The sequence below is a fragment of the Periplaneta americana genome, chromosome 2 (assembly GCF_040183065.1).
Source record: "Periplaneta americana isolate PAMFEO1 chromosome 2, P.americana_PAMFEO1_priV1, whole genome shotgun sequence".
Classification (NCBI taxonomy): Eukaryota; Metazoa; Arthropoda; class Insecta; order Blattodea; family Blattidae; genus Periplaneta; species Periplaneta americana.
The window spans coordinates 212820522-212845521 of record NC_091118.1 but is presented as its reverse complement, the minus strand read 5'-3'; the positions used below and the strand labels follow the sequence as shown (position 1 = coordinate 212845521).

Here is a 25000-nt window from a genome sequence, read left to right as displayed (position 1 = left end):
CCAATCCGCAGAAGTCCCAATAGTCATTAAAGCAAAAAATTAAAAGTGTTCTTGAAACAAATGATGGGTTTAATGTTGTGTGCCATACACGAAATGCACTATTACAAGTTATACACAATGCTGTTGTTCACTTTGTGATACTGTAAGGAATAGTGCATCATATTTCGGATTAGCCCCAGTTACATCTTTGACAAAAAACGAACAAATCTGGCTTTCAGGTAGTAGTTCCCTGTAAAGCAGGTTTGAATAATTTCAAGAAAAAATTGTTCCGGGGCCGGGTATCGATCCCGGGACCCTTCGCTCAGCGCGCGAACGCTCTACCGACTGAGCTACCCCAGGAACTATACACAACATCCTTTCTACCCACACAACTCACATGAGCTTACAAGACGCCAGAACTCAACTTCGATTGCACACAATGCTGTGTGACTTAAATTGTGGCTTTCTGTTAACGTACCTCTAGTAACGAATGTATTATGCAAATCTAGCTTTCAGATCATAGCTCCCTGTAAAGTAGATTTGAATAATTTCAAGAAAAAATTGTTCCGGGGCCGGGTATCGATCCCGGGACCCTTAGCTCAGCGCGCGAACGCTCTACCGACTGAGCTACCCCAGGAACTATACACAACATCCTTTCTATCCACACAACTCACATGAGCTGACAAGACGCCAGAACTCAACTTCGAGTGCACACAATGCTGTGTGACTTAAATTGTGGCTTTCTGTTAACGTACCTCTAGTAACGAATGTATTATGCAAATCTCGCTTTCAGGTCATAGCTCCCTGTAAAGTAGGTTTGAATAATTTCAAGAAAAAATTGTTCCGGGGCCGGGTATCGATCCCGGGACCCTTCGCTCAGCGCGCGAACGCTCTACCGACTGAGCTACCCCAGGAACTATACACAACATCCTTTCTATCCACACAACTCACATGAGCTGACAAGACGCCAGAACTCAACTTCGAGTGCACACAATGCTGTGTGACTTAAATTGTGGCTTTCTGTTAACGTACCTCTAGTAACGAATGTATTATGCAAATCTAGCTTTCAGGTCATAGCTCCCTGTAAAGTAGGTTTGAATAATTTCAAGAAAAAATTGTTCCGGGGCCGGGTATCGATCCCGGGACCCTTCGCATAGCGCGCGAACGCTCTACCGACTGAGCTACCCCAGGAACTATACACAACATCCTTTCTATCCACACAACTCACATGAGCTGACAAGACGCCAGAACTCAACTTCGAGTGCACACAATGCTGTGTGACTTAAATTGTGGCTTTCTGTTAACGTACCTCTAGTAACGAATGTATTATGCAAATCTCGCTTTCAGGTCATAGCTCCCTGTAAAGCAGGTTTGAATAATTTTAAGAAAAAATTGTTCCGGGGCCGGGTATCGATCCCGGGACCCTTCGCTCAGCGCGCGAACGCTCTACCGACTGAGCTACCCCAGGAACTATACACAACATCCTTTCTATCCACACAACTCACATGAGCTGACAAGACGCCAGAACTCAACTTCGAGTGCACACAATGCTGTGTGACTTAAATTGTGGCTTTCTGTTAACGTACCTCTAGTAACGAATGTATTATGCAAATCTCGCTTTCAGGTCATAGCTCCCTGTAAAGTAGGTTTGAATAATTTCAAGAAAAAATTGTTCCGGGGCCGGGTATCGATCCCGGGACCCTTCGCTCAGCGCGCGAACGCTCTACCGACTGAGCTACCCCAGGAACTATACACAACATCCTTTCTATCCACACAACTCACATGAGCTGACAAGACGCCAGAACTCAACTTCGAGTGCACACAATGCTGTGTGACTTAAATTGTGGCTTTCTGTTAACGTACCTCTAGTAACGAATGTATTATGCAAATCTCGCTTTCAGGTCATAGCTCCCTGTAAAGTAGGTTTGAATAATTTCAAGAAAAAATTGTTCCGGGGCTGGGTATCGATCCCGGGACCCTTCGCTCAGCGCGCGAACGCTCTACCGACTGAGCTACCCCAGGAACTATACACAACATCCTTTCTATCCACATAACTCACATGAGCTGACAAGACGCCAGAACTCAACTTCGAGTGCACACAATGCTGTGTGACTTAAATTGTGGCTTTCTGTTAACGTACCTCTAGTGACGAAAGTATTATGCAAATCTCGCTTTCAGGTCATAGCTCCCTGTAAAGTAGGTTTGAATAATTTCAAGAAAAAATTGTTCCGGAGCCGGGTATCGATCCCGGGACCCTTCGCTCAGCGCGCGAACGCTCTACCTACTGAGCTACCCCAGGAACTATACACAACATCCTTTCTATCCACACAACTCACATGAGCTGACAAGACGCCAGAACTCAACTTCGAGTGCACACAATGCTGTGTGACTTAAATTGTGGCTTTCTGTTAACGTACCTCTAGTAACGAATGTATTATGCAAATCTAGCTTTCAGGTCATAGCTCCCTGTAAAGTAGGTTTGAATAATTTCAAGAAAAAATTGTTCCGGGGCCGGGTATCGATCCCGGGACCCTTCGCTCAGCGCGCGAACGCTCTACCGACTGAGCTACCCCAGGAACTATACACAACATCCTTTCTATCCACACAACTCACATGAGCTGACAAGACGCCAGAACTCAACTTCGAGTGCACACAATGCTGTGTGACTTAAATTGTGGCTTTCTGTTAACGTACCTCCAGTAACGAATGTATTATGCAAATCTCGCTTTCAGGTCATAGCTCCCTGTAAAGTAGGTTTGAATAATTTCAAGGAAAAATTGTCACGGTGGCGTGTATAGTCCCTGGGGTAGCTCAGTCGGTAGAGCGTTCGCGCGCTAAGCGAAGGGTCCCGGGATCGATACCCGGCCCCGGAACAAATTTTCCTTGAAATTATTCAAAGAACGAACATTTCCAGTATACAAATATTTTCCTGGACATAGAAAAGTGCACTTTTTATGAACTGAAAATCTAAATTATTGTTAACTGTAACAAGGCTAGATACATATTATTACGTATTTTGTTTGTTATTCTTATTTGCATGAGTAAATTATTTTACATTGAAAATTACGAAGAATGTAATTGTCAATTATCATCGTTTTTTTTTTTTTACACAATGGTAATTGTTCATTTTGTTTCTGATTCTAAGGCCATGGATTATTGGCATAAAGATCCGTTTGGTTACCACCCGACTGCACATGTTTGTTTTGCTGGTTTGTTGATGTTGAGAGCTGCGTCACTATAGTTCATTCGGTAGATGTATAGTCCAAGCTCACACAACTTAACAGTTATGGTACGAACTTCTCACATTTGGTAATAACATTCGTTCTGTTTTACAAGTATAACCAAACATGTAAAATACCGCAACTTGTGTCTGTATTTTGTAAATTCACGGAACTAACATCTTTGTACAAAATTACATTTTATGTACAGTAGTTGCAAAAAAAAACGGACCGACCCTTGTAGCTGATTTCAGAGCCTTGTTCACTCTAGAGCACGATAGACTGGTAACTAAAGGCTGGTTCACAATAAACCGGGAACGAGAACCAGAATGAAAACGAGAAGCAGAGGACGTGAATATGAAAATTTTTGATTCACAATAAACCGAGAACGTAGACGACTATGCATATCGATATGTATGTCAATAACGATATGTAGAGTCGATATTACGCATTCTGATGTTATTTGTGTATAATTAACCAATGGCGTTCTCTCATGAGTACAAGGCAGCCAACATAAACACAGGTTAACCAACTTCGAAATTTCAACTGAAACATTTCATTAGGTACGGTACTATAAATATGCCCATGCATCTTTATTATCACAACCTGTTTTAAGTCTACCATAACGTAAAATAATTAGAGAAGAAACATTTGTAATAGAACAAAGATGAACACAACAGTAGTTATTGAATTGAAGCATGAATATGTAGTGTGTAATACAACCAATACAGTAATAAAATATGATTCACTTCCGATCGGTGTTCAAAGATGCAGCTGTTGAAAGCCACGTATTCTCCTTCATTTTCTCATCTTCATACGAGGCGCGCCGCTTATCGTAAACGTGAGGATTTTCCTCAACACTCAATATTAGAATCTCATCAAATAAAACTTGCTCCATGATGCACAGCACAGAACAAAATAATGCATAGGTTATGTCACGGTCTTCTTGCTACAAAATATACGACGACAAAATAGCTTTTAGATGGCAATAGAATGAATCTAGTGGGCTGTGATCGGAGTCGTGAACGCCAAAGTTGAAACTTGGCCAACTCTCCGTTCCCGATCCCGGGCTCCGACAAGCTTTTCGTTAATTGTGAATGCTCACATTTAAATGTACACATTTTAACAATTTTACCGTTTTCGTTTTCGTTCCGATTCTCGTTTCCGGTTTATTGTGAACCAGCCTTAAGACTTTCATGGTTCGAATCCTGCCTGGAAAGGAAACTTTCTTTTGTTCCTTAATCAAATTTATTCCCAATACTTTTCGATTGCAGCGATATTTTACTATTTAATTAACTTATTATTCCCAGAGCATGAATTTTACCAGCAATCGAAAAATATTGGGAGACACCACACCCATTGGGACAATGGACAGACAACCAGTCCCCGTGAAGAGGCCCGAATTAAATCCCCCTGACTTCACGACCGGGAATCGAACCCAAGCACCTTGATCAGGAGCTTCAAGACCAAGGAGGCGGACATTAATTACCCTTAAAATACACCGCTCTCGGCCGGTGTTGAACCAGCGAAACTCTGATCCACGTAACCACCGTGACAACCCCTCCCCGAGAAAACCAAATTCAGAATTTCACTTATTGTATGAAAGCAATATCAACATTCATAGCGAAAACAACCTACGGGTGTAAGTGGGAGACCAGAACGTTGTAGCACTCCAGTCGCTGTGCTATTCCTTTGACGAGGACGGTAAGATTGTCTAGCAACTGTAATCACCACACTTGCTCACCAAGTTTCAGTGGTCTGGCATTCAAACACGGCTTCTTGGAACCATGGGAATTACTTCGGGCAGAGAAATCAACAAGATTGAGGTTGGCAGCTCTTTGATCTCGCCAAGACGCAGAGGGCACAAAGTTGTGGTCGTTGACAGTGATGGCGTGTGGCGTTTAGCACTCAGCGGTAAAATGAACACTTGTGGTTCTAACCATAGAAAAATAAATAGAGGTTCTAACTACGTCCACTTCCAGAGTTGGCTTTCCGGCGCTTAACGCGAATTCTTAACAGGATCCTGGATTATTATTACTCGTACTTACTTACTTACTTGCTTACTTACTTACTTACTTACTTACTTACTTACTTACTTACTTTTAAGGAACCCGGAGGTTCATTGCCGCCCTCACATAAGCCCGCCATTGATCCCTATCCTGAGCAAGATTAATCCAGTCTCTATCATCATATCCCACCTCCCTCAAATCCATTTTAATATTATCCTAAGTCCACACCTGTGGAGTAACGGTCAGCGCGTCTGGCCGCGAAACCAGGTGGCCCGGGATCAAATCCCGGTCGGGATAAGTTACCTAGTTGAGGTTTTTTCCGGGGTTTTCCCTCAACCCAATACGAGCAAATGCTGGGTAACTTTCGGTGCTGGACTCCGGACTCATTTCACCGGCATTATCACCTTCATTTCATTCAGACGCTAAATAACCTAGATGTTGATATAGCGTCGTAAAATAACCCAATAAAATAAAATATTATCTTCCCATCTATGTCTCGGCCTCCCCAAAGGTCTTTTTCCCTCCGGCCTCCCAACTAACACTCTATATGCATTTCTGGATTCACCCATACGTGCTACAGATTATTATTATTATTATTATTATTATTATTATTATTATTATTATTATTATTAGCAAGTTGTGCGAAGTCTTTAATAACGCCAGGTTTGTGTAATTATTGTTAATTTTAAGATTTAATAATAATAAATGCCTACTGTAATTTTACAATCAAAAAAAGATATGTTTACATGCACATACGCACGCGTTCGTAGGTTCGAAAACATTGAGTAATATAGAAAGTAGCGTACTGTAACGTGAAAAAAATTGTCTGGATACATTTAATCCCACGAGTAGCCTATTATGTACAATACGTCCCCTTCTTGCACAAGGATTATGCACCAAATACTGAAATGGTTCTGGTTTATTTATACAAAAAGTAAGAGGATGAACTCCGTGTGCAGTAGGCTATACACACTACAGCAATGATGTTGAAGAAGTACCAGCTGATTGACCTTCAAATCACCCCGTGTTCGTAGACAAAGCGAGACAGAGTACCACAGTCTAATATATAGTGACGAAGTTCAATACGTAGTAAATATGCATACATAAATAGTTGCTAACCACTAGGATCGCTACTATCGCCTCATTAGAGACAATGCGAAATAGTACCTGCACAGTCTTTTGTTCCTAGTACCCTCGTAAACTCAAGCTTCATGACTGTATACTAGACTGTGTTAGTACTTCAAATGCTATCAGAAGAGTGTAACATTTTTCCTGGACAGAAGCGATCACCGATACAAAATACTGTAAATTAGGCTGTATACATTATACAGAATGAACCTATGTACTGTTATTAATTTCAGGAGGTTATTCTTTGAGATATTTCAAATAAAAAATTAAATACAATTTTGCTCCTTTTTGCTTTCTTTCCGAGATAAAAATTGTTTTATATGAAACATTATACAGCGTGTTTTGGGAAAACCATTGCTTTAATTCCCTATATACTCAGTGAATCCAGGATAACAGAGAGGGTTTGGAATTGAACGGGTTACATCAGCTGCTTGTCTATGCGGATGACGTGAATATGTTAGGAGAAAATCCACAAACGATTAGGGAAAACACGGGAATTTTACTTGAAGCAAGTAAAGAGATAGGTTTGGAAGTAAATCCCGAAAAGACGAAGTATATGATTATGTCTCGTGACCAGAATATTGTACGAAATGGAAATATAAAAATTGGAGATTTATCTTTTGAAAAGTTGGAGAAGTTCAAATATCTTGGAGCAACAGTAACAAATGTGAATGATACTCGGGAGGAAATTAAACACAGAATAAATATGGGAAATGCCTGTTATTATTCGGTTTTATCATCCAGTCCGCTGTCAAAAAATCTGAAAGTTAGAATTTATAAAACAGTTATATTACCGGTTCTTCTGTATGGTTGTGAAACATGGACTCTCACTCTGAGAGAGGAACATAGGTTAAGGGTGATTGAGAATAAGGTGCTTAGGAAAATATTTGGGGCTAAGAGGGATGAAGTTACAGGAGAATGGAGAAAGTTACAGAACATAGAACTGCACGCATTGTATTCTTCACCTGACATAATTAGGAACATTAAATCCAGACGTTTGAGATGGGCAGGGCATGTAGCACGTATGGGCGAATCCAGAAAATGCATATAGAGTGTTAGTTGGGAGGCCGGAGGGAATAAGACCTTTAGGGAGGCCGTGACGTAGATGGGAAGTTAATATTAAAATGGATTTGAGGGAAGTGGGATATGATGATAGAGAATGGATTAATCTTGCTCAGGATAGGGACCAATGGCGGGCTTATGTGAGGGCGGCAATGAACCTCCGGGTTCCTTAAAACCAGTAACTAAATAAGTAAGTATATGCTCAGTGAATTTAACAGAGAAATGTATTATGATAATGAATATATTATTGAAAGAATTTTACTTTTCTCCTTTAAATGTGCAGAAGTTTTATCCAAACAAAATAATGTAACATTGTAAAATTCCTTTGCATTTACTGGCACGAAACGATTTTAATGAGAGTAAAGTTGCAATGCAGAAAGAAACTGAAAATCTCCCATTACTGCCAGAACCATGTAATCAAATAGATTTCAAAATTAATTTTAAGGATGATAAAATAAAATAGAACTTCAATGAAGAAATTATAAAAAAATAATAAAATTAATTGATCATACGTGCTATCAGACAACATATTTTTTGTTATTAATATATATATTTTACTTGGTTATTTAACGACGCTTTATTAACTACTGGATTGTTTAGAGTCGATGGAATTGGTGATAGCGAGATGGTATTTGGCGATATGAGGCCGAGGTTTCGCCATAGATTACCTGACATTCTCCTTACGGTTGGGGAAAACCTCGGAAGAAAACCCCAACCAGGTAATGAGCCGAAGCGGGAATCGAACGCACGTCCGTTAATATATTAGAATGGAAAATGCTTGCCAAAAGAAAGTGGAAGACCGAGAAAAAAATACTTCAAGGACATGCTCAGTAAAAAGAAAGTGCAACAACTGTAAATAATTTAAAAGAACAGCATATGAAACATGGTTGAAGCAACAAGGATAATCCTTTATAACTGATTGTGTTTAGTAATTTTGATTGATCATGCAACAAAAGCATATAACGACCTTAATTTTAATGTTTTGTTAGCATACTGTAGTTCAGCTAACATGCACACTTCTAAATGTAGCCTAAATACAGAGTGATTTATATAGAACTGACATATTTCTTTCTTTAATTATTCCGTTGGAAATTCATTCAATGACCCAATTTTAGCACCAAATTAAGCAGAATGTTCTGGAGTTTCGATTCCTTGTCACTAGATGCGCAGATGTTTATGTTTTATTCCTATTGTTGGCAGCCTAAAGCCATATAGGGTTACGGTTGTTCTTCAGCTATTTGAACCAGATAAGGATAAAAGATTGAATTATTGTCGTTGGTTTCAGACGTTCATTGTGCAAAATCCTGCCATATTGTCCATCACATGGTTCACAGATGAAGCATGGTTCCATTTATCCGGTTATGTGAGCTCACAGAACTCACGCCATTGGGCCATCGAAAATCCACATGTCATCCATGAAGCACCTATGCACCCGGTTAAAATCGGAGTTTGGTGCGCAATATCCGCACAGAGAATAGTGGGGCCAATTTTTTTTAACTAGACTGTGAACACTGCAGAGTACCGACTGATTTTCATGGAGTTTGTTGAGCAACTGGACGATGTAGAGCTGAGTCAAGGATATTTTCAGCAAGATGGCACTACATGCCATACAACAAATGAATCCATGGAACTAATTGCAAGTTTCTTTGACGACCGAATAATTTCCAGGAACCTGTGGTCACCGAGATCTCCGGATTTGACAACGCCGGACTTCTTTCTATGGGGTTACTTAAAAGACAGGGTTTACGCCACACGTCCCCAGACATTGGACGATCTGAAGCACAACATCACACAGGAGATTCAAGCTATTGACAACAGAGTCCTCCAACGAGTGGCCAGTAACATGGAACGACGTGTTGAGTTGTGCCTTATGCAGGATGGAGGACATTTTCAACATTTGCTATAGAGGTAAATAATCTCCCAAAATTCCTCTATATTTTAGGTATAATAAGTTGTCGCTAGCACAATTCGTTTTGAAACAATTAATGAAAGAAATGTGTCAGTTCTATATAAATCACTCTGTATATCCTCCCGTGCCCAATTTTTATACAATTGAATTTTTTTCCCTCCATTCATTTCCATCTTCTAAAAGTAGTTTTTGACCATTCTTTGCAATTACTGTATACAGAGTTTTATTAACATTTGCTTGAAAACCCGACGTTGTGTTATACACAGGTAGGCCTATGCATGTAAGTTCTACAAGAACTAATTTAAATTTGATATGGTTTAAGTTGAGGGGCGGGTATTTGATGTGTATTTTATGATACCATATTTTTTATACGTCGGGCTAGCCTTCAGATTAAATGGTCGGCTAAATGCTAAATGAATGGTCTACAAAGCATGAGAAATAGCGCTATGGAAACAAATCATATTCCTTTAGTCTGCTTCACTTCTCCTTCTCCTCCTTATACATGCATTTCCATTTAAGCCTTGTATTCCCCTTAATTCTCATTGTATTCCCCTTTTTACCCTTGTACGTCCCCTTATTCTCCTTGTATTACACTTTTTCTTCCTCTATCCCCTTCTTTCCCTTGTACTTCCCCTTAGTATCCTTGTATTCCCCTTTTTCTCCTCTATTCCCCTTCTTACCCTTGTACTTCCCATTATTCTCCTTGTATCCCCCTTTTCTTCCCTTTATTCCTCTTCTTACCCTTGTACTTCCCATTAGTCTCCTTGTATTCCCCTTTTTCTCCTCTATTCCCCTTCTTACCCTTGTACTTCCCATTATTCCCCTTGTATTCCCCCTCTATTCCCCTTATTTACCTTGTATTTCCCATTATTCTCCTTGTATCCCCCTTTTCTTCCCTTTATTCCTCTTCTTACCCTTTTACTTCCCATTAGTCTCCTTGTATTCCCCTTTTTCTCCTCTATTCCCCTTCTTACCCTTGTACTTCCCATTATTCTCCTTGTATCCCCCTTTTCTTCCCTTTATTCCTCTTCTTACCCTTGTACTTCCCATTATTCCCCTTGTATTCCCCCTCTATTCCCCTTATTTACCTTGTATTTCCCATTATTCTCCTTGTATCCCCCTTTTCTTCCCTTTATTCCTCTTCTTACCCTTTTACTTCCCATTAGTCTCCTTGTATTCCCCTTTTTCTCCTCTATTCCCCTTCTTACCCTTGTACTTCCCATTATTCCCCTTGTATTCCCCTTTTTCTTCCTCTATTCCCCTTATTTACCTTGTATTTCCCATTATTCTCCTTGTATCCCCCTTTTCTTCCCTTTATTCCTCTTCTTACCCTTATACTTCCCATTATTCTCCTTGTATTCCCCTTTTTCTCCCTCTATTCCCCTTCTTACCCTTGTACTTCCCCCTATTCTCCTTGTATCCCCATTTTTCTCCCTCTATTCCCCTTCTATCCCTTATATTTCGCCTTATTCTCATGTATTCTACTTGTTCTCCTTTATTCCTCAATTTCCCCATCATTTCCTCATGCTCTCCTTGTATTCCTATTGTTCTCCTGATATTTCACTTATTTTCTTATTCATTTCATCCTCCTTGTCTCCTTGTTCTAGTATTCCCCTTTATTTCCCTTGCATTCTCCTTTTTATCCATGTACGATATTCTCCTTGTCCTCTTCGTATTCCCCTTGTTCTCCTTGCATTCCTTCCGTATCCCTTGTTCTCCTTGTTTAATTTCCCGCGCCACCTACATCTACACTAGATAAAGTTATGAAGCATGGTAAAGATTTGTACCTGGCGATTTTTTTATTATTATTATTTTTGTGACAACGATGTCTATCATGAGTCCTGTAGACTACCTGTTCAATCAGACTGGCTGTCAGCTGGAACTGAATAATGTGTGATCTGCTTCAGTTCTGGACTACAGGCGGACTGTATGTACAGTAGGCTATATCTTTAAACGTGTGAACAATATGCTGGTGTCCACACCTGTGGAGTAACGGTCAGCGCGTCTGGCTGCGAAACCAGGTGGCCCGGGTTCGAATCCCGGTTGGGCAAGTTACCTGGTTGAGGTTTTTTCCGGGGTTTTCCCTCAACCCAATACGAGCAAATGCTGGGTAACTTTCGGTGCTGGACCCCGGACTCATTTCACCGGCATTATCACCTTCATTTCATTCAGACGCTAAATAACCTAGATGTTGATAAAGCGTCGTAAAATAACCCAATAAAAAAAATATGCTGGTTGACGCATGCAGATAAGCTGTTTTTTTATGCGTACGCATCAAGAAGACAACGATGATGATTCAACGCCACTACTTATGTTTCGCATTTTCAGAAGCAAGATGTCGACTCTTTTTACACTGGTTATGGCCTTCAGTTCCTAGCATCTGGCTACTTTTGTCAAATTCTAAATAAATTATACCAATGAATTTGTACCGTAATCTATTAAAAGTAACATAGCTGACAGTTACTACGCACTTTCACGTCTTAAATGTGCCATCTTTACATTATACTGTATTTTGAATCATATGGTGAAAATTAAATTCGAGTTTTAACATACTATAGTCTACAAATTAGCTAAAGTACTGGATCGCGTAGGCTATACTGAACGTACGGCAAAATACAAATATGACAAATAATTACCTTGTAGTGTTGGAGGAAAGAATCCCATTCCACAGGCTGCCATGAGCGTATGAAGAAGTCATGACTGATACTCGATAATTTACAACATTCTTCTCCATAGTTTCAACAGGATTTCTCACAGTTTTGTCTTCGTTTAAGGGTATGTAAACGTATCTGTTAAAATCTTAGTCACGATCACAACTTGTAAACATTTATATGGTTAAGTACTCTTTGTCCCTTGTGGCAGCTCACGAATAGTGAGATTTTAATATAAAAAAAAGTCTAGTCGTCTAGCGCGGTTCCACAGCAAACTTCATTTCGCCGAACTTCACTGATTCACAATTTAAATTAGAGACCTCGCAACCACCAAGAAGCAAGAGGGCTGTGTCAAGAAGTCATATGTGGTTTGATTCCACTGAACAAAGAAAACAACATCTGGAATATCATGGCGAAAAAAATATAGGCCTATATCATATTCTAGGTTCAGTGCTTCCTAAAGTCTTATTTTAATTCAGGTGTATCTGATCTACATATTCCACAGTGTACCGTGATGTATTAAAACTGTAGAGGTTATATTTCTTATCTTACTAAGATTAAATGTGCAGCACCCAGCGTGGCTAGAGCGCTGGACTTTTAGTGCTGTGGAACATGTTCGATCCCCAGTATACCCCCAGTTGGGCAAGTCCATGGCCCCCAGTCAAATACCCGCTATTAGTTAAAAGAATGAAATGTGCATCATTAGGAGGTTTGAATTAAGATTGTCAGACGTCACGGATTTTAAGAGACTCCTAGTTACGTTCCATGCCCCTTTTTGTTAGTTATAAACAATAGGCCTAAACTTTTTTTTTTGTCAAAATAAACAACTTACTTTTAATTTACATACTATATGCAAATCAGGTTCAAATGCATTTGGGGGAGGGGGTGTTTTCTCAAATTACTTTGATATTAACTACGTAGGAAAAAGTAGCCTATCTCGTTATTTCAATCACGTAGAGTTGAGTTCACGATTTTTCTAGTATGTGATATTTTTGCACTAATTTTAAATAAGTAACGGAAAAAGATTTATGTAAGTGAAAATAACATTGAATATTCGAAACTGTGAGATGGTATAACCACAGTTTATCGTCACTCGGGTATATACAGTCATGAAGCTTGAGGTGATTTTTTGCATTTCTCGCGATACAGCGGCTCCAAGCGGCTAGCGATTAGGAATAAACTGTGCCGTATTTCGCATTGTTGTGAAGAAAAGGAAACGTTGTGTAAAACTGTGAAATGTTCGTTATCGGTTGTAATAAATGCTAATGGCTAAAATACAATAATTGCAATGATAATAATATGGGACAAGGATGAGACGTTTGTGGTAAATTGTAAATTGTAAGAAGAAGAGGCCAGAGTTATCCTTCTTCCGAAAGATCCAGCAAGGTGAGTTTATAAAACATACTATGTATTTCATGAAAATAATAAATAAACCTTATGTATTTAATATTTCAATAATGGAAGGAAGGTGTTAATTTTTCCAAAAGAACACGATAACGCAAGTGTATTACATTTTGTCGTCTGCTAGGGAAGGGGGTCTGTGATGAGGCGATAGTAGCGATCCTAGTGGCTAGCTACTAGCAAGTTCAACCAAAGTCTAGTACACAGTCTAGTATATACAGTCGCGAAGCTCAATACGTAGTAAATATGCAAACATTAGATAGTTGCTCACCACTAGGATCGCTAATATCGCCTCATTACAGGCAATGCAAAATAGAACCGTCACAGTCTATTGTTTCTAGCACCCTCAAAACTCAAGCTTCGTGACTGTATATAGTAGACTGTGGTCTAGTATATACAATCACGAAGCTCTATACGTAGTAAATATGCATCCATGGATAGTTGCTAACCACTAGAATCGCTAATATCGCCTCATTACATATAATGCGAAATAGTACTGGCACAGAAATTGTATATTAAAATATGGTAAACTCACAGTCCAGTATATACAGTCGCGAAGCTCAATACGTAGTAAATATGCAAACATTTGATAGTTGCTCACCACTAGGATTGCTAATATCGCCTCATTACAGGCAATGCAAGATAGAACCGTCAGTCTATTGTTTCTAGCACCCTCAAAACTCAAGCTTCGTGACTGTATATAGTAGACTGTGGTAAACTCTTCTTTTTTAACTATGCCAGAAATTCTATACTTTCTTTTCATAAACGCTGTTGCTGTTTTATAATACAATTTTGTAATTGATTTGTGTATTATCTAGCAGCCCTATCTATTAAGTCATAAAATAGGATAGAAAGAATTGTACCAGAAATTCAAAATAACTTACCATGTCAGGTGCCACAGTAGGGCCTAAGTAAAACGGACGTTAACAACAATAATTGTATACAACAATTAGGATAAAATGAAACAACATAGATAAAATGAAACAACACACTTTTATTATTATGAATATTTTTATTAAAAAATCTGAACATTATATCAACACTCATAACACATAAAAAACAAACATAAAACTGATATTAACATGAATTTTCTTCATAAACAGGTTCAGTACTCAAAAGACACTGCACATAATATGGCATCTGCTTAAATGGCTAACAACAGAAGTCTTCTGACAGTCAGTATCGACTATAACAAATAATTATTTATGCTTTGTGCAATGGCAATTCTGTTATACGACTCTTACCGAAGTGAGAAGTGGATGAATATGGACGACATTAATCTGCACATCATATTACTAAACACAGTTGTCAGTAACTCTCTCTAAAATTCTTCCAAAACTTAACTTTACATCATCAATAAATTGATTTGTTAAAAAAACAGTTAATTAATTAATGATTATCTAATTTTGGCTCAGTCTTGTTAAAATACTTCAGCAAGAGTAAGTACTAGCACTTGTTACCACTCGGTTCACAATTTGAAGATATGTAATAAGATAACCAATATACGTAGTTCAGCGATGTGAAATATTACAATAATATATACAGACTAACAATGATACATGTAACTGCATTATAGTGCGTTCTTGTTACAGTTAACTCGAGTTCACACATGATTCAAGAAACATGCAGAGAAATTAAACTTCCTGTCAAATCCCATCACCTAAAGACTAAAATTCTCCGATAGACATGAAATAAGAATCTACAGTTTGTGTTTGTATCTCTCATTCTATGAATTATTTTTAACAGCTGAAACAATATTATCTTAGTTACACTATTACAAATCACTATGAATATTAAATGTTAACGGCGAGGAATTTTTGGTGTCTTTGCATTGTACCGTGGATATGGAACATAGCTTCTGGGTTTTTTACCAGTTCTTAAAAAAAAAAATAGGGTTAACGAGCGTTGAGCGACTTCCGCCAATTTTGGAATAGACACCGACGCACTTAGGTTAGGTTAGGTTAGTTTAGGCTTTTATTATCCCGTCAAGATGAAGGTGAAAACGATTGAGTGTGATTTTTTGTTTTCTATGTTGGCAATTCAAGTGCGTCGGTGTCTTCCAAAATCGGCGGAAGTCACTCAACGTTCGTTTCACCAAAAATAGACCCAATAAATAGGTACCCCTTTCCAGATGATGCAGCTGAAATGTGGTTCTGAAACGTTGGAAATTCCTGTATCTATGACACAGTGCAAAGACTCTGAAACCTTGCACCACAATGAACTCCATAAAGTCTCAACTCATACAGTCTTAATTCACATTAGATAGATTAATTTCACTGATTAACTGTTAAGTTATTTAAATTAATAAATAACGACTTCACTGTGTTAACATTTTAAATAATGTTATTGTACCTGATTGAGTAGTTTCGAAGTTATTTTCATTATCTGCTAAATTCTGACTGAATCGAAACTAGTCAGTCAGGTACAATGACATCATTATTTAAAATGTTAACACAGTGAAATCGTTATTTACTAATTTAAATAATTGACCAATTAACTGTGATTATACAATGTGTATTTCAAACTATAGCACATAGGGGATAACATTGTCATAAGAAATCCACGTATAAAAAATTGGAAGTGTAATTTCATGTAGCTGGCCATGTGTAATAAATTAGTAGGCCTTGTAGAAAAGAAGACTATCTACTGATTATTATCAACTTATCACACATGATCCTTTGATAACATATTATCAGTTTTAGGTAGGTGATTCAAAATAATTATTATAATTTCAGTTGTGAATTTCATTTTAAAGATTTTTTTGTCATTAGGTTACTTTTTAACAAAGACACTCATAAATAACAATTTTAGCCATATTCTTAAGTTTACATAAGTCTGGTCGTATTATGGGATGGAGCTCTTCTACCAGGAAAGAGTCCAGCAAATAGGTCTCTTACCTTTCTCAAAGAATTGTTTTCATACAGTTGATACCGGTACATAATAATTAAATAAAATCTTTTCTTCTGTAGTATAACAATCCATTGTTTCAATATTAATGCCATCAAACAGAATTTTAGTTGGTAATAAAGAGTAGTCTTCTTTTCTACAAGGCCTACTAATTTATTACACATGGCCAGTGCATGAAATACCACAATCAATTTTTTTGCATGAACTTCTTATGGCAATGTTAATTCCCTATGTACTACAGTTTAAAGTACACATGGTATAAGTGTTAAAAGAGTGTACAGAAGAATGAAGATTAATTTCATTCAGTATAAAAAGAAACTGTCTACAAATAGAACACACAGATGTGTATTGCAGAGGTACATGAACTTGTCTGGCAATACCGTTAACTAAAAGATTCAAATTCAAGACAAGCAATGCATTCAAATCTAACACGGATCTGAAAGTCAATACACAGTATTGCAATTCGTTATCTTTCTCAGACATGACTTTACAACAATGTAACATTCAATAACAATCCAAGCAGTGATTACAACCAGGACTTTGCAGTGACACTGTCCTGAAAGATTTTCTTCTAAATTTCTCTACCAAGATCAGTGTTCTTTAATCTCTGAACGGAGGTAGTGAATTTTACAATTTTGAAATTAAAAGTTCAGAATTTTGAATTAACAAATTCATAATTTTTAACATCCACGAATTCTTCCCTTAGCATTTTGAAGTATTTTTAATGAGAAACGTCATTTTGGCGAATGTCACAAAGAGAAGATGTAACTATATTTAATCAGAGACTTGTCCTGTCATCCTAAACGAAAGGGAGGAGCAAGGGGGGATGTATACGTACTTTTTACTGGTATAATTTTACTATATTTCAACATTTTTTTTTTCTCAGAATATATACCGTAAACTGGGGTTACTTTGAACACAGAGGAAACTTTGAACATTTTTTCAGAAAATCATATTTAGCTTCTACATTCTGTACTTGTTATAGATGGAGGTAAATTTGGTATGAGAATGATTTTTATGATAATTTACCTCCATCTATAACAAGTGCAGCATGTAGAAACTTAAATACGACTTTCTGAAAAAATGTTCAAAGTTTTCTCTGTGTTCAAAGTAACCCCAGTTTACGGTAGGCATTTTACCAGGTGGCCCGGGTTCGAATCCCGGTCAGGGCAAGTTATCTGGTTGAAGTTTTTTCCGGGGTTTTCCCTCAACCCAATACGAGCAAATGCTGGGTAACTTTCGGTGTTGGACCCTGGACTCATTTCACCGGCATTATCACCTCCGTATCATTCAGACGCTAAATAACCTAGATGTTGATACAGCATTGTAAAATAACCGAATGAAATAAATAAAGGCATTTTGGAAATTAAAATTGGCATGCTTAATATACACTGTCTGTACATTAAAAAGCAATTTGAATGTCTTTTGAAAACCTGATAGTTATTTTTTTATTATTATTAAAACTTGTGTAGTATTTTATTCAAATGGTCGGTGTTTACATGATAGATTACTGAAATTTTGATGTAATTCTTGTTCTGTGATATTTTTAATAAACATATCTACAAAATACAGTAAAATCTCTAAATGTCAGTTCGAAAAATATATATTTATTTTTCATCTTCCTAATTTCGTACTAAATTTTTCATAAAGAATTTGATCAATATTATTTCTATTATTAAACTATACGGTACACACTACATTAGAGATTGGATAGTATATTGTTCACATTAAGAAATTCACAAGAAAACAAAGTTACATTAAAATATCTTACGTACTTTTTGAGTTATCATGTAGACACTATACAGCTGACAAAGTACTGCATTAATTTTTCAAAAAAATAATAATAAAAATTACTACTAGGTTTTTATAGACATTAAAATTGGTTACAGTACATATCAAAAGCATGCCAATTTTTATTTCTAAAAGGATTTACAGATACTGAGGAAAAACTGTTGAAATATTGTAAAATTATATTAGTGAAAGGTGTACCTCCCCCCAATAAAAATACATTTATTTCAGTTACAACAGAACTATAAAAAATAAATAAAAGTTTATACTAACAAAATAAAACAAGTTCAGAGAACTGTTAAATAACAGTATGAAACAAATTTCTATGTTACTTCCCGCCTTTTTGTCGTCAGAATTACTTAGTATTTGCCGAACAATATTTCAAGATTGTTGGCTGGAGCCCAAATTTGAAAGTGCTGGAAAAATTCACATAATTGTGAATCAATACCGTATATAGAAACTAAATTTACAATAACTTAATTCCGCATTGTCAGTTGATTATTTTATAGTAGATTCAGAATCAACATAAAATTGGCTGTTATTGATACAAAATTAAAATTCAAAAACATTTATCACTATTGTGAAAAGTCACAATTTCTACTCATGGCTCATTTTGCATCTGTAACATAAACACCTCGCACAAGATGTCACCAAGGCTGAGTTCCGAATATTTGCAACAATGACCCAAAGATGTAGTGGCCAGATACAGATGCTCACATAGCATCAGAGATTGGCTATGAATTCAAATTATCAAGGCACATGTTATACATTAGGTACATTATTATAAAAAAATACATCACTCTGCCCGAGAAGAGAAGTGTTGTGCCTTCTTCATAACAAACTCATGGACGGATAATGTAAAGCAATGTGAAGGCACAATGTCGAACTGTTCTCCATTAATTTTCAGCTGCCTGGCGAACATTTAATTACCAAATGAAATCTCTTGCTTTTGGGCTATATCAACCCAAACTTTCATGTCCTCATGGACAATTAATTTTTGCAGTTAGTAGTATTTAGGTACTGGTTTTATTTATTAGCAGTGAAGAAACTTTAAATTATCTCGAATCACACTGAATAAATAATAATTATCTCATGAAAAGCTGCACAGATATTACATAATGACTGATATATTCATAAATACCGTATTTACTCGATTATAACACTGCCATTGAATATAACACGCAAATATAGGCAGAAGACCTATTGTAAGACTGAAAACAATGTTTGAATATAACACGCACCTCAGTTTTTTAAGTGGTAATTTCACAAAAAGAAAAAGGAAAGAAAAAAAGAAAGAAAGAAAGAAGACGAGTCTTATAATAGAGTAAATACAGTATTCTATACGGACACATGCCGAAAATGGTTCATTTACGAAACATTTACAGTATACACAGTGGATTAAAAGTTGCTTTCCTCAAACACTTCCTTACATTTAATTACATTCAAAATGGAAGCAAGTTTCTCGATACAAAATTCACAGAGTTTAAACACAGATTTACAGATAGCAGAACGTAACTCATCGATTTTCACGAATTTCTTGTCTGGACTATGGCAGTTATTGCATAGAGATGCAACCCAACACAACAAAACAAAACAACAACAACTAACAAGATATGACATCGGAAAAACAGTTGACACAGAAACATGGTTGTCAACCTACCAGTTATTCGTTTATTCAAGTTATGATATCTGTATATGTGTACAAGTATGAAACTTAACAACGAATATTTGGGAAAGCGATTTTTGACCCACCCTGTATTTAAACTCGCTGTTAACACATAAAACATAATACAGTGTAAGGTTTACAATACTGATTGGTTGAAAACAAGCACTAGCATGAGGAACATGCACTAAGCAGTTCTATTTTTAAATACATTCTTTGGCCCTTAAATAGGGGGAGGAAATACATTATTTAATTAAAATATTTCTAATGTGCAAATAATAATGTACTTTAGTCCTTTGCATGAGGCGCCTCAAAATAGGTGTGACAAGGGAGCACACAACCAGTCAGTTCTGTGCAGACATGGCCAATTAGAATACAGTATAGATTTTAGTTGGCCATGATCACTATCTGGTTCTATTATTGGCAGCATTCAGTTAACCGTTTTACCCTGTGTTCAATTCTAAATGGGAGCTTCCAGCACAACTGAAAGTGTTAGCTCCCAAAACTTTTCTAATGACCTATACATACATGGTGTAAAGGCCATCAGGTTATTTAATGGGGCCAGTCACAACGATTTACATAAACAATGACATTAACATTACCGTTAAATGATAACATGAAAGTTTGCAACTCAAACTTTCATGTTTATGGTCACGTGATTTTAAAACAACACACAATCGTATAGCTCTGAAGTATACAACAGAATATGATGAAATGACGTAGTTGTTATGTTTCCATGGTTACCAAGTATCTTTGTGATTATGTTTATGTTGCCATCGTGAATAGTGTTATGATTTTTCAATTTGAAGGTAACATTTGCATTTTTAAGTTAACGTTTATGTTTTCTTTGTGAATTTGGACACAGGACTGTAATAAACTAAATGAAAACAAATTAATTAGGATAATCTTGTGATTTTTCGTGTAATAATCAAATCTGGTAGCACAGCTTGGTCAGCAAAGGTGCTTGTCTGCCAATCTGGAGTTGCATTCAGGTGCGGGTTTGATTCCCACTTGGACTGATTACCTGATTGGGTTTTTTCCGAGCTTTTCCCCTATCATAAGGCAAGTGTCAGGTAATCTATGACGAATCCTCGGCCTCATCTCGCCCAATACCATCTCGCTATCAGCAATACCATCAATGCTAAATAACCTAATAGGTGATAGCATCGTTAAATTAACCAACTAAAAAAAATTAAATCTTGTATGAGGTAAACCAATATCTTAGCCATTAAAATTACTGGATCTAAATCTATGAAGACTTTTCCTTATGAGGGGACTTTAAGGAATTCATCTACAGAAATATACCAAATATTCCGAGAGTGTACTGTAAGATCTACAAATACTGGAAGACACTGCCATCATGTTAAAGTTTCTGTTGATCTTGCTAGAGCATGTTTAGACGCAAATAGAAAAACAAGCCATGGTGTGGGTTGTACATGTAATCAACATTTAAACGAATTGGATTAAAGCAATTGAAAAGAAAAGAAAACGTTGTCAATGTTACATGCATAACTGTAAAAATCTGGGAAATCTTTTTCGTAAATCAGAAGGGTAACAAGAAATAAGTTGGCCTAACCTTTCCTAAAAATTAAAATTTTTGTTATCAATGTTTTATAAAACTCATTAAGGGATGAGATGTAAGTTTTCAATTTTTTTTTTAAATTTTAGATTGGACTTTTCTCCTCGTGTCACTAAAAGAATTATGCATATATCTGCATTTATTTTAGGAGTTATGGTAAAAAATGTGCGGTCCCTTTAACAAAAGCTTCTTCACTTACTCAGAATATTTACTGTAGTTTCCCGTAACTTTTATTTTTCAATACCTTTTCCCTAATAACTCAAAAAGTTTTTTTAACATATTGAAATTAAATTTTGCATTCAAATGTATTTCATATTTTTTAATAATTCATAGCCGATTCATCGGTTTTAACTTGTGCAGTTCATTAAAAGAATATTCTGTTATAAAATTTACAAAAAAACTGTCACTTTTTATGAACTGCAAAAAAAAAATATATATATTTTTTAGATATTTCAAAGATTTAGCTAGAGACTCTTCATAAGCTATTTATGAAATAAAAAATAAAAAAAAAGGAATCAGTTAAAAATATTTATACTCGAAAAACAATCAGGAATATGTCATTTAAATGCACAAAAAACTGACAGGATTTTGTAATTATTGTACTATTTATAACTGAGGCTGTTTCGGCCATTTAATTCAATATATTTCTTCAACACAACAACGAAACGAACCATGACAACATCAAACAATGACTGCATTACGTCCTGCAGTATCATCTTCGTTGTCATGGTTTCGTTTTGTTGTTGTGTTGAAGAAATGTATTGAATTAAATGATTGAAACAGTCTCAGTTATAAATATATTACAATTATAATTACTGGAAATTAATGTTTTAAGCATGTGTCAAAATAGTTTTCAGTAATAGAACTAGTGTATATTAAATGTACCAAATTATAAGGCAATAGCATTTTTGGTTGCTGAGGAAAACAATTAATTCTACTCATATTCCAGTTCCTAAAGCTGTAACTCCCTTAATGTCTAATTTGACCAAACACATTCAAGTCTGTTAACATTCATTACAATATCATAGTTCCAGTGTCCTCTAGAAATGTGGCATGATCTACCATGTAGCAGCATTTTTATTCTTATTACTAACACAATTTGAAATATACAGAGAGTTCAGTGAAAAGCTCAACCACAATATGAGCATCACATGATCAACCTCACATGCATGTAGTTGAAAAAGACTGCATGTATACACTGGTATGGAAGAAACCATAAGAAAAACAGAGAACTGAGCATCTTCCTTTGTTACAAATGGACGCTTAAACGCACATAGTCCTTGCTTAATAGTATGATTACAAATAAATATCTCAAAAACTATATGCAGATAACTGAAAGAAAATGTACACAGAAATCTCAAAGCTATAGGCACTGTGTGGAAGATCATCCATTGAATACTTTCATAAAATACATTTCTGATTAATTTTGTATAAACACTGAATTATTTACAATTTATTATTCATACTTTGTACATACCTTCACCTCATGACGCATCTTCAAAATGTCAACATCATAACACACGTAACTATTTTAAATTTTGTTTTATGAATGATATCAACTTCGGGTCAACATATGAAATCTGTCAGCATAGTCCAACAAAATGTACACATTTTATCCTGATCACATATATAACAGACTGACCATCTCCATGTTAAAAACGGTAACATGTGGAAGAGAATAACCACCAGGATCGCCACTGTCGATTGGGAACGACCACTAGATGGAAGTACAGTTGTTCCATGCAATTCAAATGAGAGTTACAACATGACTTCTTATGCAGTAGCTAGATGGCAGCATAGTAAAACTGATAAAAGTTTTGATAATCCATTTTGAATCTTGCGTACACTACTTTTAACACTTGAATATAATTAATTTATTAACTAGTGGACTTACTCGTGTTAATTATGTAAGATTTGTGCGGCTTACAGCTGTTTCGGTGCTTCATGCACCATCCTCAGAGCCTACTAGATCTCGGCGTCATCTCGAACTTCTCTGCCTGTTACTAACACACTGAAACACACCCCTGATCAAATTCTCAACACACAGATCAATTTCAGTACACACACACTATTTGACTCCACTCTTCAACGCCTTTCAACAATCAAACACACCCATATAACAGGCAGGGAAGTTCGAGATGACGCCGAGATCTAGTAGGCTCTGAGGATGGTGCGTGAAGCACTGAAACAGCTGTAAGCCGCACAAATCTTACATAATTAACACGAGTAAGTCCGCTAGTTAATCAATTAATGATAAAAATTGTTGCCGTCAAAGCCTATAAGGCTGAGCAATCTGTTATATACGTGATCTGGGATTTTATCAATGCAGGGCATCCTATATTACACATCTGTTTCCATAAATGTACGTTCACGATACATATATTAAATAAAAAATTATGAAAATAACATTCCTGATGATTATTTACTGTTCGACATTGCAAGTTTCATTTTACACCAGTATGACAAAACTGCTATCTGCCATTTCAATACAATGCATACATTTGTTATGCCAACACGAACTGCTAATCTTTCACGACAATAAATCTTAAGGCTAGTTTATATAACGACACTAGGTTTCGCAATTAATTTCATAAAAGTAATTACCTAGGAAATTGTTTACATGGAGACTCTTGTGTATACTGTAGTTTCATCACAACTTTTCTACTGTTCTTCAGTGCTAGAGTAGCAGCAGAGATGTTACTACTGACCTTAAAAAATGAGAGAAGAAGAAAGAAAGAAAGAAAGAAGTCTGAAATAGGGCATGAATGAAGAGAAGATCACATTTAGGATGTCCTGCAAACTTATTGAAAGAGAGAGTTGTAGAAGATCCCGAAAGTTATCACAGCCATTTAAAAATGAATTTGGAACAGTTCAATTTTTTGCTTATTTTTAAAGTTTGGGTCATTTGAAATCCCATAAACACGTTTACACTACATATAAATCAACACACTTAATAATTTCTTCACTTCCCCATTTCATTTTGTAAATCAATTCACAGATCAGAACGTGTTTAACCCCGAAATGCCTCGAAACAAGTTTCGTTTCATGAAAAGTAGGACACAGCTGAAACTTTCTAGTATTGTAAAGGTACGGTCACATGTCGCTACTTTTGCTGCGCAACTTCTGTACTGCAGCTGCAAAAGTTGCGTGTCGTGTTCACACGTAAGCCAAAAGTAGCGCACTGCATGCTACTTTTCGTGCTGCGCAACCCGAGTGCTGCAAAAGTTGCAACTGGAGGTTGCAAGGCGCTACTTTTGCAGCCGCAGTCATGCTGCAGGTTTCCATCTCTGTGTTGACTTCTCAATATACATTTTGTGGTTATGTTCGCATTATTAAGAAACTCATGCGAAAGCTTCCTTATCTATTATTTGCTTTTCTGTCCTAACTAGTATTCAGAAATTGGCATTATTTTACTATAAAGCTTTTAAAAACGCCTATATACTTAAATGATAAACAACAGCATATTCACGTAATCGATGTTGGCAACCCTCCTGTTTGAAACTATGCTACGGAAAATTAAAAAAATGAATTATATCGTCAGCAAATATGCTCAGACTGTGTTGTGCATTTAGTAACTGTTACAAATAATTTATTTTCATCACATCTAACATTAAAATACATCCAAACAATAAAAGTATCATTGGCACATTTGGGTGGCAACACTGGTCGCAACCGCAGCAAAAGTTTCAACAAAACCGATATCAAA

At 36.5% G+C, this 25000-nt stretch overlaps 7 non-coding genes across 7 annotated transcripts; 1 reads left to right on the top strand and 6 right to left on the bottom strand.

The window, feature by feature from the left end:
- Nucleotides 1–266: 266 nt before the first annotated feature.
- On the bottom strand, nucleotides 267–340 carry TRNAS-GCU (transfer RNA serine (anticodon GCU)). The gene has a single exon. It is a non-coding gene; the product is annotated as a tRNA-Ser (tRNA).
- A 480-nt stretch (nucleotides 341–820) lies between these two features.
- TRNAS-GCU (transfer RNA serine (anticodon GCU)) lies at nucleotides 821–894 on the bottom strand. The gene has a single exon. It is a non-coding gene; the product is annotated as a tRNA-Ser (tRNA).
- A 203-nt stretch (nucleotides 895–1097) lies between these two features.
- TRNAS-GCU (transfer RNA serine (anticodon GCU)) lies at nucleotides 1098–1171 on the bottom strand. Its single transcript has one exon. It is a non-coding gene; the product is annotated as a tRNA-Ser (tRNA).
- Nucleotides 1172–1374: 203 nt separating this feature from the next.
- On the bottom strand, nucleotides 1375–1448 carry TRNAS-GCU (transfer RNA serine (anticodon GCU)). Its single transcript has one exon. It is a non-coding gene; the product is annotated as a tRNA-Ser (tRNA).
- A 203-nt stretch (nucleotides 1449–1651) lies between these two features.
- TRNAS-GCU (transfer RNA serine (anticodon GCU)) lies at nucleotides 1652–1725 on the bottom strand. The gene has a single exon. It is a non-coding gene; the product is annotated as a tRNA-Ser (tRNA).
- Nucleotides 1726–2482: 757 nt separating this feature from the next.
- On the bottom strand, nucleotides 2483–2556 carry TRNAS-GCU (transfer RNA serine (anticodon GCU)). The gene has a single exon. It is a non-coding gene; the product is annotated as a tRNA-Ser (tRNA).
- Nucleotides 2557–2777: 221 nt separating this feature from the next.
- On the top strand, nucleotides 2778–2852 carry TRNAS-GCU (transfer RNA serine (anticodon GCU)). The gene has a single exon. It is a non-coding gene; the product is annotated as a tRNA-Ser (tRNA).
- The last annotated feature ends 22148 nt before the right edge of the window (nucleotides 2853–25000 follow it).